Consider the following 8731-nt stretch of genomic DNA (forward strand, 5'->3'; position numbering starts at 1 on the left):
ACACCACTGGCCACAGGCCTCCAACTGGACTCGGCCCCATTTATCACCACCCTCTGAGCTCTGCCATCCAGCCAGCCCTCGATCCACCGCACCGTGCACTCGTCTAGTCCACTGTCCTGGAGCTTCCGTATGAGGATGTTATTCGAGACAGTGTCAAAAGCCTTGCTTAAGTCAAGGTAGACAACATCCACGGCTCTCCCCTCGTCCAGCCAGCCTGTCACCCCATCACAGAAGGCTAATAAAAGTAATTTATAGGACTAGATGATATCCTSACACAGAACACAGCTGAGTTGCCTAAAGTATTTCTGTACATCAGTATGTTCATTTTGTCTTAATCTAAGAATATTTTTAGTGCCTGAAAAAGACTGCCAATCCTAAAAAAAATGGATTCTGCATATATGCCCAWGGCAGCAACAGTCAGTGAAGCAACAGCGTAAACTTCTCATCTTCCCTGCATCTTTCAACTGTCATCTGCAAGGTCCATCCAGGCCCTAGAAAGGTGAGTCTAATTTTGTATTCCAGATTGCTCTATAAAGTCTGCCAAAGATGAGCCAAATTAAAGCCTGTTGATTATGTGATGGTTTCTGTAATGTAAATTGCTGTCTGCTAGTGAATTGATTGAAACAATCAAAAGATCTCATATGGGCCACTGCATGAGTCAAATAGCAATAATTTGTTGTCACTGATGAACTGAAATGAATCAAAAAATTAGACTGCATTTCACTGAGTCCTATGATCATCCAGTCCACAAATGAACATCTAGTTGGTACCTAAGAAATTCTCCACCCATGCACTTCAAAAAGAAGAGGGAGTCAGATCCTCACTGGTTTAATTTCAGTTGGTATTCTGGAGAGGATATGGATAATTGGCAAAACTATGACAGTGGTCTCAACTATGGTGTATCAGCTGACTCACCTTCATAATTAATTCAAGCACTGCCTTTGAATGAATTCTTAACAAATGGTATTAACACACATATAAAATACACCAAGACACCTATAAAGTATCAAGTCATTATTTCATAACGGTTCATAGAACATCAAAAAGTTCCTCATTAGCAMACATTATTTACATCAGAAAATTGGCCAAAAACGTGTGCAGAAATCTTAACATGACAGAAATCTATGGATGATTTTACAAGTAACTACCAAAAGAATGTGCTAGTCTTGACCTTTACTTCAAATATTTTCTTTTCATGTAAATAAGAGCTAGCCAAAGCATGAAAGAAAACTTGCTTTTTTCAGCAATATGATTGCAGTTGGACAAGACATCAAACACAAGATATTCACATTTAGCAAAGTGAAAGAAATGGTGCTGTATTTTGAAATGTACGTTTCGTTATAAGCTTCCTGGATTCTAGAAAGCTATATAGCTGGAGGAGATAAAAACTTGCTTCTAAAATGCCTGGTTGAGCTTCCTGTTGGGTCTTTCTACTACTCTTCTGGAGGGCCGTTTCATACTTTCATCCTTAATGAAGCTGTGTTTATTGTGCTGAACTACATAAAGAGAAAATTACTGAGAGCAAACAAATTTCCATTAATGAACCATGAATGAAAAATGCAACAGTTTCAGTTATTTCATTAAAAAGAATAACTTCACTTTCTCTTGCCTGAAGGCAGAGGTTTGTGAAGTACAAATCCCTCATGCACATCAAAACTTAATTTCTGATATTAAAAAAACTTTTAGCGATTACATACTAATTCTAGGAAGTACATAATATATCAGACAATGGCCAATGCTGTACACAGGAATTCAGCCCTAATGGTTTCCTGACTTTACAATTCAGAAAACAAAAGATTGCAATGCTATTTTTTGTAGTACTTATGCATTTCTACCTACTGTACTCATAGACACTTCCCTATCCTCTTGCAGTTCTCCCTCATCAATCCCAGAAATGCAAATAAAATACAACAAAATTGCAAACAATGACTGGCAAAGGACACATACCAAAGACCAGAAATTGAGGTCCTATATGAGGAACAAGAGAGCCCAGCAGAGGGATGACATAGCCTTGACAAAGGCATCAGAAAGTCCTAGCGTGGCATCTTGCTTCAGAAATGACACCAGTTTGCTCTGGCCATCAGTTATGTTCACCAGACAGATGTCTCCTAACTGCTGGCCAAATCTGAATTCTTTGAAGAATTGTGCTTATGGAAAAACTGTCAGCATGTGCAGACTGCCCAGAGCCAGTGGCGTAAGGTAGAAGGCTGTTTTTCAGAAAAGTCAGCTGAAATAAGAGACTTCTCTTGTTGAGAGTATTTCTTCCTTCCTTTCTTTTTTTTTTTTTTTTTCTATAAATGACAAAAGGAAAAAAATTTCCTTTACCATTTTTACTTTTGTCCCCTCTCTTACAGCATCTTGTGCAAAACAGCTTATGACTAAAAGTTGCTATGACCTCGTGACTACACTTTATCACACCAGCTGCCAATCTGGAACTGGAAGAAAACTTTGGATGAATCATACACTCTGAGAGTATATTGAGAATGAAGATTAAGAAATAGAAATGAAGTTTACTAGGAATCAAAGGCTATATCCATGAAAGTTATCCAACAATCTCATTTCCCTTTAAGGTATACTGAATCAAATATAAGTGTATGCTGTATTAAGTCAACAAGAGTTTGTTGTGTGAAAGGTCATGTATGATTCTAGACTATTGAAATGGAAATAGGCACTGCAATTAATGTTGAAAGGATGAGATATTGGATGGCTGGCACATAAAAGGTGAACTTGCTCAGGAGAAACATTCTGTTTCGAGTGACTCACGAAAATCGTGTAACCTCCAGCTAAAAAAGTCTATCACATCAGGCCACTGTCCTTTTCATTACATAATTAGGAGATACTTAACCAAATAAAGGAGGAATCAAGTCAAAATCTAGTCCTTGACAGAGCAGGGAATCCGATTTGAAGCATTTTTCAATAAGTAATAATCAAGTAATAATCCCTGCTGTTCATTATAAGGCCAGTTGTTAACCTTAATGAAAATTGGAACCTTTCCCATATGAATAGTCCTTTATCTAAAATGAATGCTTTAATTTGGTTAAAGTAAATGAAATAAAATCTGAAGTGTAATTTTTTAATTATTTAGAATCAGAAATCTAAGTTTTTAGTGTTCACAGCGATTTGAAGTAACATAATCCAAAACAAATAAAACAAATAAAAGGCCTATAGAATTAGGGAAAAAGTCTTCAACTCATGAAAACAAAATGCAAAAATGCAATAACCWTCTAATATTGGTAGCCCAGAAAAAAACTCTTCTGATGAAACCAAAGTTTGTCATAATCTATGTAATCCATTGAATTATGTATATTGAGGAAATATATTAAATGTTTGCAGGTCCTTTAAAAATACTTCTAGTGGTGTTTGCATTAGGTCTTGGAATCAATCTGCCTTGGGGAAGCACAAATTAATTTTCAGTGTTTCATGTTCACTCTCAAAGCCTCTTGGTGCTGCAGTGCGTTCATATCAGATCATTACAACTCCTCACCTGCAGCTGAATTACCAGGCGGTGGAAAACCAAAACAAAGCACTGATGTCTTGTAATGTCAAGTCACAGTAATCTACTCCATAWGTGCAAAAACATACTGAAAGGAATGGCACAGCGTGGATATAACTTTGCAGAGTTCTTTATCTTCCCATGTGTTCTTCCATGTTATGTGAATAAATGGATTGCTCAGAATTACTTCCGAAAACACGTATTCACAGCTATGCAATAGAATATAATGTGGTGCTAAAATACCTCTCAATAAGCTGCCCCTCTAGATATGCTTGCCAACTAGCTGAGTTTATTCTAGACTATAAAAGGTTGAAAACATTCAATCAGTTTTTGGATATGGCCAGTGCAAGTGATAAAGTGGAGCACATACAGCATAAAGTTAGTAATATTTCTTATCTTTCAGCTACATTGCAAATCACAGAAAGATTCTCCATAACAATATTTACTCAAATGTAAAATAAATGATTATATAGGTCAGCATGGAGACAGCAGCAAGATTATTTCAATTGTATGAATTAAACATATTAAGTGAGAGTGGGATGCACTAAAAATAGGAGAGGTGATGGAATTCTGGAAGAACGGAACAAAATGGAATAACCAAAAAATGGAGCTATGCTTTTAGACAACTGAAGCAACAGCAATAACTCATTTTAATTTAACTGTGACAATAAGGTCATAATCCAGAGGAAAGCCATCTCTGCACTGTAAACAGGCAAAATTTAAACAATAATTGCATCTTGATGAGGTTATATTTTCCAATCTGGCTAAGAGCAATATTCAAAGTCAGGTTAGATACATTTTTTCAATGTAATGTGTCAAAACACATACATCTGTTGAGTGGGGATTAAAAGGCACAGAGTTAACAGATGTACTACGCTGCTATACTGATTGTGGAACTACAGTAAACAGTTCTGAACGCCACTTTTACCTGAGATAATGAAAACAGGGAGCATTAGTTACTCCAAAAGGGCTGTTTTTGAGCACTTAGCTTGGATAGTACAATTAAGCAATATTTGATGCACATAATCACAGTTCAAGACAAGAAATTATTGCATGAGGTGGAATATAGTGAAATTAAAGGAAAACTACCGCTTCCCATAAGTTTACCATTTGGGAATGCCAGCTGCCACTGAGCAAAACTTTAGAGAAGAAAATAATGCTAGTATTGCCTAGATGAATAATTATATGCACTAATAAGCATCCTCCCGCATTATCATAATTCTATCATCTATGAATCAAGGGCTTTACGGCTGTAACTCAAAATTCACTAAAAATATAAAAAAAMAGGTAAAATGTTTTCTGATTCAGATCAGCTTCAAATTCCTACTTCACTTTATAGTTTTGATTTTTGGCTGCAAAAAGGTGACTCTGCACACTGTCTGGACAAAGTGTAATGCACACTTAAACACAGGAGCAGGCATCAGTTGCTGCATCTTCTTGTTTTTCTTATAAAGCTGAAGTGAAAAGAGATGGTGGAGGTTTGTAAGAGAAGAATGTTTCAGGTCGAAATGGGACAAGTAGGAGCAAAGACAGATATGAATGGGATGCAGGCTKTCAGTGTACCCTGATGCTGGGAGTATTTCTATTCCCATTTCCTCCAGGCTCACCGATGTAGCTTGCTCACTGCRTTCGCTATAATAGATCTTGGACAGGTCAGCACTGAGCTGTTTTTCCTTTGTTTTMTGATAACTGCTAAATGAGCCCCCTAAAACATGATGCCCAGTCTGTTTCTTCTCCTTTGTGGATCCAATGCAGGTAAGAAACTGTATAATTCAGCAAATGGATCAGTGGTTTAGGTTAAAGATACACACACTGCAAATGCCTATAAGCAGAAAAGCATATTTAACTATAARAAAGACAACACACATTATAAATTAGACTGAGTAAAGTGAAACCAATGCATATGAATTATGGACAAGCTGCAGAACATTAAAATAAATTTACTCTTCTGAGATTTTGCTTACAGCAGAAATCAGAGGGCTGAAGGTAAACTTGGAAAACGTGTTAATTTCCTGTTCCTATTTCACCTAATCCCACTACTATCCCCCAAGGAACTTGGAGATAAAGTTTGCTGAAAAGCACTTACTGGTAGTGTACTTAAAGTCTTAATGCACTTAAATGCCAAGGAACATGCATTCAACGTGYAGGATCATCTCAGCAGAAGTGTCTTTCCTTCCCAGTAAGCTCAGACTTAAAGAAAGCACATCTGCCTCCTTTACAGAAAGTATATAAATAATTGATTTTTCAATCTTCTGCCAAGAGTGGGAAATACAGAAGATTTAATAAAGCATTTTATCCAATTTAATATAAAAACAAAATTTTTGTTCCATCTTTCATTTAGAAGATATTAAGTTTAGTTTTGATTTGATTTAAATACAATCCAGGAAAAAGTCTTAGAAAAGTACAGCATTTTGATTTACAGATTATAAGATTTTAATAAATTGGCAAAAGCAACTCAGTAAACTAATTCCTGAAATGTTTTGAAATTGTCTTATCTACATCTTGTCAATATACTCTCAGCTGAGACACTTTTTCAGTTATAAATTGAATATCACAATGAACTCATTCATCTCACTTTCACCCACATACCTAYCCGAATTGCTGTGGAGATTCCCCCCAGCAAGAATATAGCAGAAGTACTTTAGTGACAGACAAGTCAATCAAGAAAAGCTGTAATACATCATTACTTCTAAAAATTGCCTGAATTTTGAGGTAAGATTGTGGTTTTGAGACTTACACATTGTGGTGACTGTATAATCAAACTGGAACTGAAATGTGTTCTGTGGCATTTGTTAGTATATCTATTTCTTGAAGGGACAAAGAGCTCAAGCGGTAGCAGTTCAGGAGGTTGTAACTGCGACAGAAAAGCCACAAACTCTGTGTCAGGTAAATTCTTTCTTAGAAGAAGTTACCAATATCTCCTGATTAATTGAAAAATTAAGTATTTAATGAACATTAGCATGTTACAAATTCATGTCAGTGGTGTCTACTTTAGGATTTGGCTAATCAGGTTGGAAGAGATGGGGGAAATTGGTTCACTGATCGTAAGTAGTAATAGGAAAACATACCCTGTTATATGAGGTGTAAGGTCAGTACAGCCCACATCAGTATCACCACTTACTAAAGAGAAAACAACCAAAACAGACTGGACAAACTGAAAATGCTAAGTAATGGGCAGGGAAGGTTCTTTAGCAAAGAAAATGGCTTCTATTTTGGTAGAGATGAGGTGAAGTAATGATTCTATATTTTTCTCATCATATTTGTAATCTCCAATTCAAATTTCATCATATTAAATGCAATTCTTGCAGTATTTCCATACAGCTTTGATGAACTGAAAATATAACAGGCCATGGCTCATAGAAAGAAGTTAGTGCATGTCTTTGTACAATATAGAATCACTTCTTTCATTTTTCTCTTTCCTTTTTTTAAAAACGTTGGTTTTTTGTTTACTTAGTATCCCAAGATGTTGTGAATAGGACAGCTGTAAAGAAAATTAAATTATAATGACACTTGAATACATATACAATTTGTGAATTAAATGCAAGAGTAGGAATTGACAAGTAGAAGATAAAAACGCAAAATTGAACCTCCATTGTAGAGTAACAGTCCACACTATAATCTATGTACTAGTTAAATAACTTCTCTATTATGTAGAAATATGAAAGCACGATGAAGCAACATGTGACTATTGGAGTTCAAGTTTATAGAGCTTTACATTACTTTACACTGAAGAATGTTTTTTCAATCATYAGTGCAGAGGCACAAAGATTCAACAGCATCATAACTGCACAGCCCTCCACACTTTCAGTCTCTTTCTGAAATTTCATTCTGTGCAATTTATTTTGAGACAAACAAAAATAAAATAGATATAATGCTTTTTAAGACTTTAAATATAAAAGGCATCTGACAGACAGAATAACTGAAGAAAAGGAGTAATGAGTTGCATCAGCATTCAAGACCCAAGGTGAGAACAAAAACCATCCATCCCGAGAGCTTGCTATCGACTTTCAGTAAATTGATTTTTTACACTCTGACTAGGAAGCAAATGGGTTCACATACTGATATACACTGAAATAGCCATATTTGCTATAATTCACAGTTCTTCTCATTTCAGACCACTTCTGGTGCTCAAAACCATGTTAAGCTTTAGGCATCCAGTAAGCTAAAATGAAACCAAAAATGGCTGCACAAATCAAATGGGAATATCCTGCCCATACCCACTTGCTCTGTTTTTCCCCTTCAGTTAAAGATAACCCTTTAATGAAATCAAATTAAGAGTCTCCCCAGACTTATTTCTGCCATGCTCTTTTGCTTTGTTTTAGTGAGGGAATACTGGGTTCCCAGCTGAATTCCTCTCCTAAAATTATGAAAAGGGATCATGTTTACACAGTTACAGTGTTAGCTCTTGTATTCTTATTACCCTGTAGACAGGATATTTTTTTGGCAATTAAGTTAGGGAAGAGAAACCAAATTCTGGATAGATCACAGAGCTCAAGCAGGCTTAAAGCACCTTTGGGAGASACATTCCTGCTGTTAGGCATCTATTTGGTAATGCTGCTAATGTCCATTCCATGTGCAAGTCTAATGGCTGCGAAAAATATTTAAGAGATTCGGTCAGAATATTTGATAGTAAAGAAAGAAATCAGTATAGCCCTCAGTACTTGCCTCCTCCACACTGAGCAGCAAGTGGGTTGGCAGCAGAGCATAAGGACAAACACAGCTCCTAAGAACAAACATGTAAAAATGATCCAACAAATAAAACCTTCAGTAGCTAATTCATTGTAAAATTCTTAATTTAAAGGAATGATCCTGGGAGGTGATCACTGTCGGGTAGGAGAATTAGGAAAAATCTGCATAGAACAACGAGGACCTCTGAAGAAAACGTGCTGGTGCTGGGTCATATCCAGGAGGTGCTGTAGACAGCAGCTCCTACTGACTTCAGCATTTCCTCTGGAAAGTCAAGGTTACGTTAGGATTTCGATTGGACATAAGAATTTAAACCTTCACTAACCACTGCTGGCATTTGATAGCTCCTTTCCATTAATATTTAATTTCTGTAGGATTCTTTAATAGTAGAGGGGAAAGATTGCTGTATGTGATAATAAAGAAGTATAGGAAACAAGGGCACACTAACTGAACACTGTATGTTTAATGCCTTTCTTTTTCCAGTACTGTATTTCATTTCAAGCTAAGCAGCCAGAGCTATAGAATAATAATAATAAAAAAAATTATAATAGA

Source organism: Nothoprocta perdicaria, unplaced genomic scaffold, assembly GCF_003342845.1.
Source record: "Nothoprocta perdicaria isolate Ctin4 unplaced genomic scaffold, notPer1 scaffold_45, whole genome shotgun sequence".
NCBI classification, from domain to species: domain Eukaryota; kingdom Metazoa; phylum Chordata; class Aves; order Tinamiformes; family Tinamidae; genus Nothoprocta; species Nothoprocta perdicaria.